We start from the raw sequence: 13,292 nt of genomic DNA, 5'->3' as shown, positions 1-13,292 counted from the left end.
AATGCAGAGCACTGGGCAGGTTGCCACATCTGGCCTCACTGCCTCTGTTGCTGTGTTTGGCTGAAACACTGGCAGGCAGAGACTAGCCCATGGAGAAAGAAACATCAGAGTGAGAAATGGAGAGCACCAAACTATTCTCTCCTGGGGTTTCCACATTTTGTTTCTAAGACTATAAGAGACACACACACCCTGTTCCCTGCCCTGCAATGTGGTTCATTAACCAGAAAATCTGTATATGTCTATAATAATGTAGGGAGAAACATGTGTTTTACATAAAACCTATGGGAAGGAAATTTTAGGGCTGGTGATTTAGTTTTTATCTTGACATTGGATACTTCAAACCTACATTGTACTAGTTGCCAGAGCATTAAAATCAGTGACTATTTTTCTCCAGTTTTATTGAGAAATAATTGATATGCATCACTCTATAAGGTGTACTGCATGATGGTTTGATTTGTATATATTGTGAAATGCTCCCCACAATAGGTTTAGTTAACATTCATCATCTCATATGGACAGAATAAAAAGAAAAAACAAAGTGATGAGAGACAACACTCTTAAAAACTTATCATAGGGCGGGGTTAGCTGCAGTCATCAGGTTGTGTAGTACATCCTAGTGCCTAATTTATCTAATAACTGTAAGTTTGTACCTTTTGAACGAGCTTCTTCTAATTCCCCTCCCTATACTCTACCCTTCCCCCTCCACCAGTAACCTATAAACCTGATCTCTTTTTCTATCACTTTGGTAGGGTTTTTTTGGTTGGTTGCTTTTTAACATTCCACATATAAGTAAGATCATATAGTTTGTTTTTCTATGACCTATTTCAATTAGCAAAATACCTTCAAGATCCATCCATGTTGTTGCATGTGATAGGATTTCCTTTTTTTTTTTTTTAATGGCTGAATAATGTTCACTGTGTGTGCATGCATACATTAGCACCACCACCACCCCACCATCTTTATTCATTCATCCATTGATGGACACTTAGGTCGTTTCCATGTCTTGCCTATTGTAAATAATTCTGCTGGGATCATAGGGGTGCATATATCTTTGAGTTAGTGTTTTCATATATTCCTTTGGATATATTCCCAGAAGTGGGATTACTAGATCATATGCTAGTTCTATTTTTAATTTTTTGAGGATCCAGGGGTGCCTGGGTGGCTCAGTCGGTTGGGCGTCCGACTTCAGCTCAGGTCATGATCTCACGGTTTGAGTTCGAGCCCCGCATCGGGCTCTGTGCTAAAAGCTCGGAGCCTGGAGCCTGGAGCCTACTTCGGATTCTGTGTCTCCCCCTCTCTGTGCCTCTCCCCTGCTCATGCTCAGTCTCTCTCTATCTCTCAATAATGAATAAATGTTAAAAAAAAATTTTTTAAATAAAAATTTTTTGAGGATCCTCCATACAGTTTTCCATAGTGGCTTGTTCCAATTCACAGTTCCACCAGCAGTGCATGAGGGTTCCCTTTTCTCCACATCCTTGCCAGTACTAATTGTCTCTTGTCCTTTTGATGATGGCCATTCTAACAGGTGTGACATGATATCTCATTGTGATTTTAATTTGCATTTCCCTAATGACTAGTGATATTGAGCATTTTTTCATGTACCTGTTGAGCTTTCATATATCTTCTTTGGAGAAATGTTGGAGTTCTTTGCCCATTTTCTAATTGGGTTGTTTTGTTATGGAGTTGTAGGAGTTCTTTATATATTTTGGATATTAACCTCTTACCGGCTATATGGTTTGTAAATATTTTCTCCCATTCAGTAGGTTGGCTTTTCATTTTGTTGATGGTTTTCTTTTGCTGTGCAGGAGCTTTTTAGTTTGATTTAGTTTCACTTGTTTGTATCTTATGTTGTTGCTTACATTTTAGGTGTGACTTCCAAAAAATCATTACAAAGTCCTCTGCCAATGAGCTTTTATCTTGTGTCTTCTAAGAATTTCATGGTTTTAGATTGTAAGCCTTTAATCTATTTAGAATTAATTTTTGTGAGTGGTATAAGATAGAGGTCAAGTTTTATCCTTTCACATGTGAATATCCAGTTTTCCCAGCACCATTTACTGAAAAGACTATCTTTTCTCCATTGTGTGTCTTTGACTCCCTTGTCAAATATTAGTTGACCATATATGCTTGGGTTTATTTCTGGGCTCTTGATTCTTTTCCATTGGTGTATTGGTCTGTTTTTATGTCAGCACCATACTGTTTTAATGGCTATAACTTTATGGTGTGGCTTGAAATCAGGAGATGTGGTGCCTCCTGCTTTGTTCTTTCTTTCCCAGGATTTCTTTTGGGTATTTGGGTTTTTGTTTTTGTTTTTGTTTTTGTTTTTGTTTTTGTTTTTGTGGTTCCATCTAGATTTTAGGAGGGTTTTTTTCTATTTCTATAAAAAATGCCATTGGAAATTTTATAAAGGTTGCATTAAATCTATAGATGGCTTTTGGTAGTATTGACATTTTACTAATAATAATTCTTCCAGTCCATGAACATGGGATGCTATTCCATTTATTTGTGTCTTCTTAAATTTACCAGTGTCTTGTAGTTTTCAGAGTAGAGATCTTTTACCTACTTGGTTAAATTTATTCCTAAGTATTTTATTGTTTTTGGTGCTATTATAAATGGTATCAGTTTCTTCATTGTTTTTTCAGAAAGTTCATTATTGGTAGCAGAAAGTTCATCGTTAGGGGCACCTGGGTGGCTCAGTTGGTTAAGCATCTGACTCTTGGTTTTAGCTCAGGTCATGATCTCACAGTTTTTGAGTTCAAGCCCTGCATCCAACTCTGCACTGACAGCATGGAGCCTACTTGGGATTCTCTTTGTCCCTCAAAGTCTTTCTCTGCCCCTCCCCTGCTCACTCTGTCTCTCTCTCTCTCAAAATAAATAAACTAAAAGAAAAAAAAATCATTGTTAGTATATAGAAATGTTACTGATTTTGTGTGTTAATTTTATATCCTGTAACTTCACTGAATTTGTTGATTGCTTCTAACAATTTTTTGGTTGTGACTTTAGGATTTTCTGTATATAAAATCAGGGCATCTGCAAATAGAGACAATTTTATTTCTTCCTTTTCAATTCTGATAACTTTTCTTTTTCTTGCCTGACTGCTCTAACTAGGACTTCCCAGTACTGTGTTGAATAGGAGTGGTGAGAGTGGCAACTTTGTCTTATTCCCAATCTTAGACAAAAAGTTTTCAACCTTTTACCATTGAGTATGATGTTAGCTGTGTGCTTGTCACATATGCCCTTTATTATAAGGTGTGTTCCTTCTGTGCCTAATTTAAGTGTTTTTATCATGAACAGATTTGTTTTAAATACATGTTTTTGATGTTTATTTTTGAGAGAGGGAGAGACAGAGCGTGAGTGGGGGAGGGGCAGAGAGAGAGGGAGACACAGAATCCGAAGCTGAGCTGTCAGCACAGAGCCGGACACGGGGCCGGAACTCACGAACTGCAAGATTATGACCTGAGCCGAAGTCGGATGCTTAACCAACTGAGCCACCCAGGCACCCCATGAACAGATTTTGAATTTTGTCAAATCCCTTTTCTGCATCTCCTGAGATGATACTATTTTCTTTCCTTCTATTAATGTGATGTGTCACATTGGTTAATTTGCCTCTGTTGAGTTATCCTTACATCACAGGGATGAATCCCACTTGATTACGGTGAATGATCCTTTTAGTGCTGCCGAATTGGTTTGCTAATATCTTGTTGAGCATTTTTGCATCTCTCTTCATCAGGGATATTGGCTTATAGTTTTATTTTCTACTAGTGTCCTTATCTGGCTTTGGTATCAGGGTAATGTTGGCCTTATAAAATGAGTTTGGGAGTATTCTCTCCTCTTCAGTTTTTTGGAAGAGTTTGAGAAGAATGGGGTTACTTCTTTCAATGTTCGGTAAAATTTACCAGTGAAGCCATCTGGCCCTGGGCTTTTCTTTGTTGGGACATTTTTTTATTACTGATTCAATCTCCTTACTAGTAGTCTGTTCAGATTTTCTGTTTCTTCCTGATTCAGTCTTAGTGGGTTGTATGTTTCTAAGAATTTTTCCTTTCTTCTAGGTGGTCTAAGTTGTTGGCATATGGTTGCTCAGAGTAGCGTCTTATGATTGAATTTCTGTGGTATCAGTTTCCCTTTTCACTTATAATTTTGTAACTTTGTTGATTTGTTCTTTTTTTTCTTGGTTTGTCAATTTTGTTTATCTCTTCTAAGAGCCAACTCTTAGTTTGGTTAAGCTTTTCTGTTGTTTTTCTATTCTCTGTTTCACTATTTCTGCTCTGATTTTTATTTCCTTCTTTCAGCTAACTTTGGGCTCACTTTGTTCTTTTTCTAGTTCCTTAAGACTAGAGGTATAGGTTGTTTATTTGGTATCTTTCTTGCCTGTTAAGGTAGGTGTTTATTGCTATGAATGTCCTTAGAACTGCTTTTGCAGCATCCTGTAGATTCTGATATTTTTTGTCTCCATTTTTGATTGTCTCAAGAAACTTTTATTTAAAAAAAAAAGTGTACTTTGAGAGAGAGAGAGAGAGAGAGAGAGAGAGAGAGAATGCAAAGCAAGAGAAAGGGGAGGGGCAGAGAGAGAGGGAGGGAGAGAATCTCAAGCAGGCCTCACACGAGCAGCATGGAGCCTGACACATGGCTTGAACTCACAAACCATGAGATCATGACCTGAGCTGAAACCAAGAGTTGGATGCTTGACTGAGCCACCCAGGCATCCCTCAAAAGAATTTTAAATTTCTCCTTTAATTTCCTCTGGTGCTTGTTTCTTTCACCGGCATTTTAAGCTGCAGTGGTTGGTGTAGACAGCATTCCAAGGCAAAGTGCTGTCTACAGGTCTATAGTAATTGGGCAAAATGTTTTTAAGTTAAATCTAGAATATGGATGTTGTAATAATAGCAGCTCCTTTCATCGAGAGCCCCGCGTGGCAAGCACACTCCATCCTCCCAGCTTCCCATGGGCATTCCTGTTGGACAGGTAACATTTAAAAGCAACTGCCCATCAGGGACATTAATTTGAGATAAGGCTAATATTTGAACCTACAGGTCTGTAGGCTCCAAAGCCTGTGCTTCCCTTTAATTGTAAGTAGGAAATCTCAGAGGAGGGACAGATGCCAAATCGTCATAGAGCCCATGCCAAAGATGGGAGTGACAAATAGTGCCCTCACTCTGCAGCAGCTCAGGGCAGAGAGCAGACGAGGAGGGGTTGGGGTCACCTGGCCCACCACAGCCTAGAGACTGACCTTTGTATTCCGGCTTCAAAGCATGCTTACAGATGCATGGTAACAGTAGCCACAGCACAACTCTAAATGCAAATGGCTTTGTAAACAGGTAAGTTATACAGGAGCTCCTGTATACAATTGTCTATAAATATATATACATACATCCTGGTAAGGCATTTTGAAAGTCTGCATTTCAGTCACACTGTGCTGTGTTCAAGTGACTACAGCCGTAGCATTGACACTTCTGATTTTTTAGAAGAGTATGTGAAATAGGGCGAATGAGGTTTGTAAAAGCTACAGTCTGAACAGAAACATGATGTTAAAACAAAGAACTTCGCAAATGCTAAATTTTTACTTTTTGGCTGCTATTTTAAAATGAACATTTAAATTAGAATCCATTCAAAGCAAAACAGCATAATGAGCAATCTAATTATGATGTTCTAAGTAACAGACTCATTATAGACTGTTATGTGCAAGTATCATCATGGAGAGTCAGAAATGCGGTGTTTTATTCCAGGGCTCACTATGAGTGGATCTCTGGAAGAGGATACCCTGTGTTTCCAAATGTTCCCTTAAGGGGGCAGGGAGAGGGCAGCCTGAGGAGTGTGATTATCCAGTGCTCTGCTTAGCAGCCAGCAGCTCTACTGTTTCACAAACAAGCTGATGTACAGAATTAAGTTGGTCAAAGGAAGCGGGAGATTGGAGAGGTTTGGGGTCCAAGGCAGGCACGTGCTGGCAGCACTGAAGAACAGCAGATAACTCCCCAGGTCCCCAGGGTGGGACACAAGGAAGTTGAGGCAGAAGGAGACATCATCATGGAGAGGAGGTGTTAGGTTCTGTTCATGTCCTGTGCTAAGTATAGGCCTAGCTGGGAAAACTGTGGGTCCAGAACTGGGTGTTTCTTTCCCCAGCCAGCAGTGCCTGGCTCTTCCAAGGACCCACTTGAATGTGGTGTGACTGTGGCAGAGGCATGAGAACTCCACTCCAGTGCTCTGTGGCCATTGTCATTTCAGCTCCAGCCAGGAGGGACAGCTTCTGTGCTTGCTGGCAGCTTCCAGACCACAGGTGTCTGGATTTTTCTGCCTTAGGGCTTCTTCAGAAGTCTTCAGTTTGTTCTCACCCAGGGCGACTGGCTGGGAAGATAACCCCAAAGGGCAACCCTCAATAGTGGAGAATGGTCCGTCTCCCTACCTCCCCTGCTTCTTGGCACCATCCTGAGCCCCAATTGCCTACAGTGGAAATGAGCATGAACACTTTGTCTCCCTTGTCTCTCATTACCTGCTTCATCCTCTGGGAACAGCTCCCAGACAAGGGTACCCTTCAAGTTACCCTCACGGAGATCCTCAGCTCAGCTTTTGCTTTCAGGGAACCCTACACAGAGACAGCTACCACTTGACTCTTGGTATAGACTCCTTGTGGCAGAGGGAGAGTTGGAGGGAGCTGTTTCTCTGCTGTGACAGGCACACTCCAGGGTTTAGTGAACAGGATCAAGTAGGCATCTCAAGCTCCCAACCCCCTCCTTCCTGTGCAGAAATTTGTCCGTGAGGAAAGTTTATAATCTCTCAGTGAAGGAAATTTTAGAGTCCTTTTGCTACATGATCACAGACTGAAAACTTCCAATGCCAAGAACCTAAACCTCTGAGGCATCTGTCCCCTCCTCAGGCACCTGGGCTCCAGTGAAGCAGTTCTCAATGGCTTCTCCCATGATGAGACTTGAGGACAATCCCTGAATGTTTCTCTGAGACCGGGTTTTAAAACACGTGTAGTTTTCTCCCCCCACATAATATGCTTTGTTTTTGAAAGATTACAAGAAAGAAAAATAGGAGACACATGTATATCACTGATTATTTTTAATGATTTTATGCTATGGTTTGACCACAGCACTAAGAACAAGCAGAAAAAGCTGATTTCATAACTAACAGCACTTAGAGCAACATCTTTAAAAGTATTGCAATTACAGACCTTAGGTCTAAGAACTACATCACCATTGCTCAGTTAAAAGAGGCAGATACACAACAGTTGGAAATATTTCTCTGTGTATAACTGGAAATTATTCTGAAAAGTAAGCACAAATAGCTGTTAAACACTTTAATGACTTCTGATTATCAGAGCTCACATGAACTGAAAAGTTCATATACAGTTTGTACTTTTTTAGTAGGCTGCTTTATAATAGAAATTAAATGAACTAAATGCTGTGAATAGTGTTGTACACGTTTTAAAATAGCTTTAAACTAGACAAATACAATTAGAAAATGTGATTTTTGAAAGCCATGAAATGAAAAATAGCAATATACTAACAAACACATTAAAATAAACCAGTATCATTAACAGTAAAGTTTAAGCCTCAGTTCTGTAGAAAGGAAGCAATGGTGCGGTAACACACTCTAGTACCTCTGAGTCTAGAACATTCTCTGATGACACTCATGCTCAACAGTTCTCCCAAGAGATGGAACCTGGAAGTGTTGCTCCTGACAGCAGTGAGCCTTGTCTCCTGATGCTGAGCCAGAAGCACGAGGGGCCCCTGCAGGACACACAAGGGGCGCAGACGGTAGGGGCTGGACAGGACAGAGCACCCACGAGGTTAACTATCTTGTCATGCCCTTTCAGAACAGTGAGAGAAGGGCTGGTCTTTAGTCCTTCAGCATCAAGAGTTGCATTGTAGAGGTGTTTTCAGTTTAAGGATAATCGGTAATAATTTGCTTTCTGGAGGATAAGGGCATGATTCTCTTGTGTTTTCAAAATCAGAACATACACCACAGAGCAAATAAAAAACATGAAATTTATTATGGTGACAGAATAGAGTGGAACTGTGGATCAGATGGGCAAAACTTCACTGACTGCCTTTACGGACAACACCAGAAAGGATGTGCACACCCGTGGTTCAGTGGTTTTAGCAAAAATGTGCTAGGCTTTTCTTTTTCTTTCTTTAGTATCAGGATATTTGAAAATAAATGCAGAGGTCCTAACAGAGGCTAACACTGAGCTGGAAGGATAGATGCTGCGTAAGAGGTGTGACAGAACATGCAACTGAAAACATAATCCCTAACCGCTGGCAAAACCTAGTTTGTCAAGATCACCACGAGATGCCAACAGGAATGGATAGAAGATTCCTTGGCTTCTATTGGCTGATAGCTAACTTGGCTGGCTGATAGCTAATTCTCTGCTAATGATAACCCAAAAGAAAACAAGTTTTTCTAACAGTGGGGTCTTCTAAGTGTTTTTGTTTTTCCTGAGATACTTTTTCCCTACAAACCCATTGGTTCATTGGCTCCATAGCTTCGGTTTGTCAAAGAAAAAGGCACAGAGAGACTAGGGACACAGATGGCCAAGGCCTCTGTACTGAACAAAGTCCTCTTCTGCAGCCTGATTTACTTAACCGGGACATAAGTTTTGCAATTTTAACGACATGTGCACTTTTCTCTGGGGCTTGACATCTTCATTATTCTACAACATAGTATCTTTTCATAAAACAAGTTGCAAAAATTTTTCTGTTACACTGGTCCAACTGAGCATCACTGAAGAGATTAAAATGAGAAGCATCTAATGGCAACCAAAAAGCTGTAGGATTTTTTTTTTTTTAAGGGTTTTCACAGCAAAGGTGCAACTCTCAATTGCTATACATACGCTGGTCATAAACAGTGGCTTGCTTGTTCAGACTTCTTTCCCTTGTGTTATAATATTGATATTTAATAGGAAAATAAACTACATAGACTTTTATCTGTATGCATCCATTTGCAAATTTCCTTACAAAAGAGGACAAAGCACATAGGCATTCACAAATTCTATGCCATTTCTGTTAAAATCGGTATCTATACATTATATTACAGTATTAACAATTTTTTTGTTCTACCCATTGGGTAGGATATATGCATAATATATTCAAGTTATATACAGCACCTTACAAATAAAAACAGAAGACAGACAACTGAAAAAGCACCATTGTAAGTGAGGCACAACAAAGGTGGGAGCAGAGTGCGGCAGTGGGGGTTCAGTTCCTGGGTCTGCTGATGTCAGCACAAGACCCCGTGGGGGCTTCAAAGCGACTGGCATGCAGAGCTCTTTGGAACACCATGGGCGACATGACATGCGAGTAGTGCGTCGGGACCCCCACTACACTGCACACAGACAAGCACACGCAGAGGAAGGAAAGAGGATGAGAGGAAGGCAGCGCTTTCTTGGCAAGGCATTCGGCTCACACACACCAGCTTCCTGACACAGCCGGCCTGGGAAGCAGCAGCAGCAACAGCAGCAGACAACTGTCTAACCCTGGCAGTAAATTACAAACTTAAACTATGCAAAAGATGCAGTACTTTGGGTAGTAAACTAACCTCAGCTGAAATCTTGGTTCCTGAAAACTGTAGGCTGTGGTGAGGCAGGTATTTCGCACAGTCCGTCACTGACCTCTGGCCAGGCTCTGGCAGCTGGCATCAGGGGAGCAGCAAAGCTGCGGAGACTAACTTTTGTGATCTGGGGTGAAAGCACTTCATCTGTGACTTGGATGGGCAACTGGTACCTACAGTGTTGCTCACACTAAGGAGGGGACACCCACCAGCCCGTCCCCCAGTCGTGTCATTTTATTTAGGTTCACCAAGGCCAAGGTGATCTGGGTGAATGTCAGCAGAACGAAGCCTGTGTCACGGCCATTCAGCGATGATTGGGGGCGCTGGCAGAGCGAGGAGGTGGGCTTGGGGGGGGGGGTTGCCTGGTGCCAAGCATGGGCATATGTCTTGCTTTAGTCACACAGACAAAAATCAAAAAGTTAAAAACCAAGTGTCCTTCCCAGTTTTTTTTTTTCCTTTGCACACTGCTGAGCTTTGGGAATCTGAAGAAAAATGAAAGGGATACCAAACGACATGCAGTTAATGTTGCCGCTCTAAGCAGCAAGCCTCAAGCAGGGGCCCCAGCCCAGCAAACACAGCTGGAGCGTGCTGGGGAACAGCCCCAGCCCTGCCTCCAAGGCCCCGACCCCAGGAACCTCCTACAGGCAATCCTTAGAAAAGCAACTGGATGGAAAGTGAGCCTTGTCCAGGGGCAACTCTGCTTCCAAGGGGAAGGCTGCCATTTGACCGGATTGTAGGGTCAGAACAGCTCTCTAGCAGCGCACACATGTGAGCCTGTCCCATTCTTACAAAGTACAAGCAAAGAAGATCAATGAAGATATTCAGAAGCCCAAGACGGACGCCGTCATCTGTGTGCCACATTCCTATGTGGGTGCTTCTGAAGGCCTGCCATCTGCCCCTGTGCTCTCCCAAGAGTTTGAGCTACAATCAGTGGATACAAATGTAGTCCTCATGACAAGTCTTCGTAAAGTTTCATTAGCTATGCTCTTCGGCTATCTTGAAATTTCTTGTGGGCTGGGTGTCCATATGCATATATGGTGGTGAAGATCAGAGGGCATGCTTGCCAAGCTCCTTTAACACTAAATTTTCGTCAGGTACACAAAGAATGGAGCAACTTTTACTTAAGTACATAATTTGTTTAGCACAATCTCTTGTACTAAGGACTGCTTTGGTGACTCAAGAACAGTAGACTTTCTGCAAAAGCAAATATCCTCCTGAAAACTGTGTTCCTAGAAATGGGATTCAACATGCCTTGGGTTTCATGCTCCTGGAAGTCCCAAGACAATGGATGGGAACGTCACAGCAGGATGCCCGGGAGCACCCCTTCCCACCCACTGCTCCTTTGAACGATACAATTCTTTATTTTTAACACCCTACTGAAATAATAAGCCTACCACAGATTGCCTAAATCTGGTTCCCAAGCCAGACCCGTGTGTCCCCCAAGCACGTGATCTTCTTGAACCTAACCCCCGTACAAGCTGCCTCTGCACGGCACCCCTTGACCTGCACAGAGCCAGTGAGGGGCAATGCTGTGCAAACAGGGCGGTCACTTTCCAAGAAGCTATGGATCACCTTCTCCCCGTGGCAAAGGAAATTGACTATTAATTCAATTCACGACCTTGGCTTTTTAATTCATTACAGAGGTCCAGCCTCAAGGACCATTAAGTCATGGTTTGATAGGGCTGTGTCTTTAACTCAAAGGGCAATTCTCCAGGGTGGAAGAATGGGAAGAACCTCTTCTGAAAGATGATTAAAGTTATTTGAATTAAATAATTGCTTCGCCAATACTGTGGACATCTGCAAAACATTCATATACTTGCAAAGTGACTAAGGAATTTACCGGTTTCTGACCATAGTTCATTTCTTGTAGCAGGTAGAACAATAAGGATTGTGAAACCATTTTGAGCTAGAGCTATAGGGGTGGGGGGTTCACCCTTTATCAAAATTGCAGGTGAGGCTTAGAATGGTGACCAACCTCCTCTTGCATCTGACAGGACACCTGATCCATAATTTACCCTGAGCCCGCATAGGTGCTGCCATCCCTCTACAGGGTGAGTCAAGGCTTCATGCCAAGGGGATGCCCAGCTGCTTTAAGTGCAGGCCTGTGACCCAGGCAGTGAGCTGAACTGCGGGAGCACATGCAGCATGGGAGAGGCAGCCTTCAGGTCCAAGTCCAGGCTCCCAGCGATCTGCCCGATCTCAGAATCCCTGCAGCAATGCCCGGCACGCACACTTTCAAATAAGGTCTGATGCCTGAGTTGCAACTGCTGCTCACATTTTCTCTCACTCTCCTTTTAAGAGTTTGAATAGTTCTGTGGATCTTAACTGTGGGAAATGGAGGAATCTAATAGAGATTCCAATCCTGAAAACAAAACAAAAACCAGCCACTTACTGACCAAGAGAAGCAACAGAAAGGAGCAGCCGACAGGACTTTTAGTTCAGAACATTCTCCAGCCCCCAGCCCACAGCACAAAGTCACCTCCCTGAGAAACCACCTTGGAGACCCACAAACAGACACAAACACACGTGTGCCGACTCAGCATTAAAACTGCAGAGATCAGAGTCACCAAGCCATCATTCCAGTCCATTCATTGTTCTACATGCATAGGCCAAAGGGGCCTGGCCAGCCCAGGGTCAGCAGTGGTGGACAAGCCCTCCTGAGGCATGGCGCGGCCCAACTCTCAGGCTATGGCTGACAGGCCAGATGGCAGCTTCCACAGAAGGAAGTTATCCTTTCCACATGAGAGCGAATGTTTGTAAATATCAAGGATTTTAAAGCTAAGACTAACAATATTTAAAATTAGCTTTCTAGTTGCATTTTAACTGCATGTTGTGCTTTTTATCCTGTGCTCTTATGGTCATGCCTCCCCCCGACCCCGCCCTGCACTATCTGGTAACTGTCCAGTTCTGGCCACCACCGCCCAGGGAAAGGAAACTCCCCTGGGAGCTGGGGTGGGTCCTGAACACCGCGCTCCTTCGAGAGTGACATGCAACAGCTTGTTATTGTGCTCTGCACCATGGTGTTCTCTCATTCACTCTCCAGGGGCTTCCTGCGCACGGAGAAGCCACTGGTGGCATCCCTGGCACACCGAGGCTGGGCAGGCCACGCGGGGACCACTGCCTCTCGAGCACTGACCAGCTGTCTGGGCTTGAACTGAACTATCTGCTATCTAGAAAAGGAGAGAGACAACGGGAGTACACTGAGAAGTCACGTATTTCAACAGTATTAAGAATAACCACCTTGCACTTTAAACAATTTATTGCATAAAATAATGTATGTGTCTGAGTATATTTCATGCTACAGTGAAAAAAACCCTCTAAATTACTGAAGAAACTGCACTGCTGGAGGACAGGGGCAGCACTGCATGATACTGGGTACATAAATGCAAGTGTCAGGTTCAAATGTAATAAAATATGCAGCCTAAGACTAGCAGAGTAACACAACACGTCAGAAATGCTGGGATTTAGTATTTCCTCTCTTCCATCCAAAAGTCTCCAAACGCTTCGGTGACGCACTACTACATGATGCAGACTCTTGTCACACTGCCTTGGTTTCTGTAAGCTGGCATGTGTTAGGCTACAACCCCAAACATCTTTTCTCACGTGAGTATGGGGAACACTCCAGGTGCTCCTTGGGCCTAATAAGAATCCACAGGCGAGAAGACAACATACAGAACTCCACACAGAACAGTTCCCTCGTATATAAACATTTAGATAGTGCAACTTTCAAAAACACATCATCACAACAC

The sequence above is a fragment of the Panthera uncia genome (genome assembly GCF_023721935.1).
Source record: "Panthera uncia isolate 11264 chromosome D3 unlocalized genomic scaffold, Puncia_PCG_1.0 HiC_scaffold_8, whole genome shotgun sequence".
In the NCBI taxonomy this organism is placed as follows: domain Eukaryota; kingdom Metazoa; phylum Chordata; class Mammalia; order Carnivora; family Felidae; genus Panthera; species Panthera uncia.
Note: the sequence above shows the minus strand (reverse complement) of the source record.